The 828-nt window shown below is 37.0% G+C and overlaps 1 protein-coding gene across 1 annotated transcript in view; it reads right to left on the bottom strand.

Moving 5' to 3' along the window:
* The window catches only part of LOC106867991 (cGMP-dependent protein kinase, isozyme 1), a 59,436-nt gene that overhangs the window by 10,923 nt on the left and 47,685 nt on the right, over positions 1–828 (bottom strand). The gene's annotated exons all lie outside the window — the stretch shown is intronic.

An 828-nucleotide genomic window follows, 5' to 3' on the forward strand; every position in this document is an offset into this window, starting at 1 on the left:
GTGTGTGTGTGTGTGTGTGTGTGTGTGTGTGTGTGTGTGTGTGTGTGTGTGTGTGTGTGTGTGTGTGTGCATGTGTATGTTATATATTGGGTTGCTGCATAATTATTGCGGCTTTCATTTCAACAAATTTTATTCAACAAAATCAATAACAATATTTAACAAAAAATTCTTTAAATGACGGTCTCATCGTCTGCCAAGCAAATGGGAAGCAGTAATTGAAGTAGATAGTGTATATGCTCCGAAATAATCATTTAAAGATGTTTTTGTTGAATGTTATTGTTTTTGTTGAATAAAATTTGTTGAAAAAAAGCTGCAATAATGATGCACCAACCGAATGTGTATGTGTTTAGGGCAGCGAGCTGGCAAAATCGGATAAAATGCCAAGCAGCATTTCGTCCGTCTGTACGTTGTAAGTTTAAATACTGCCGACGTCGACTTACATTCTTTAGGAGTTGACAAAATAAGTAGCAGTTGAACATTGGGGTCGATTTAATCAACTTAGCTCCCTCCTCCGCACTTGCTGGCTTGGTGTCACAAAGATGTAATGCCAAACGCGGCATTTTTCTCCATGTGAACATTCAGTCAAGTGGTAATTGCCGAAGAAATGATGGCTAGTTATTATATGAGCGTGTAAATAAGTCCATTATTGAAACGTGTACAATGGTAATCTGAATAAATCATTTTACGTGTGTGTGAGTGTGTGTGTGTTTGTGTGAGTGTGTGTGTGTTTGTGTTTGTGCGTGAGTGCGTGTAGTGTGTGTATATGCATGTACATATATGTGTGTGTATGTGTGTGCGCTTATTTATATATATATATATATATATATA

This window comes from Octopus bimaculoides, chromosome 25 (genome assembly GCF_001194135.2).
Source record: "Octopus bimaculoides isolate UCB-OBI-ISO-001 chromosome 25, ASM119413v2, whole genome shotgun sequence".
NCBI lineage: Eukaryota > Metazoa > Mollusca > Cephalopoda > Octopoda > Octopodidae > Octopus > Octopus bimaculoides.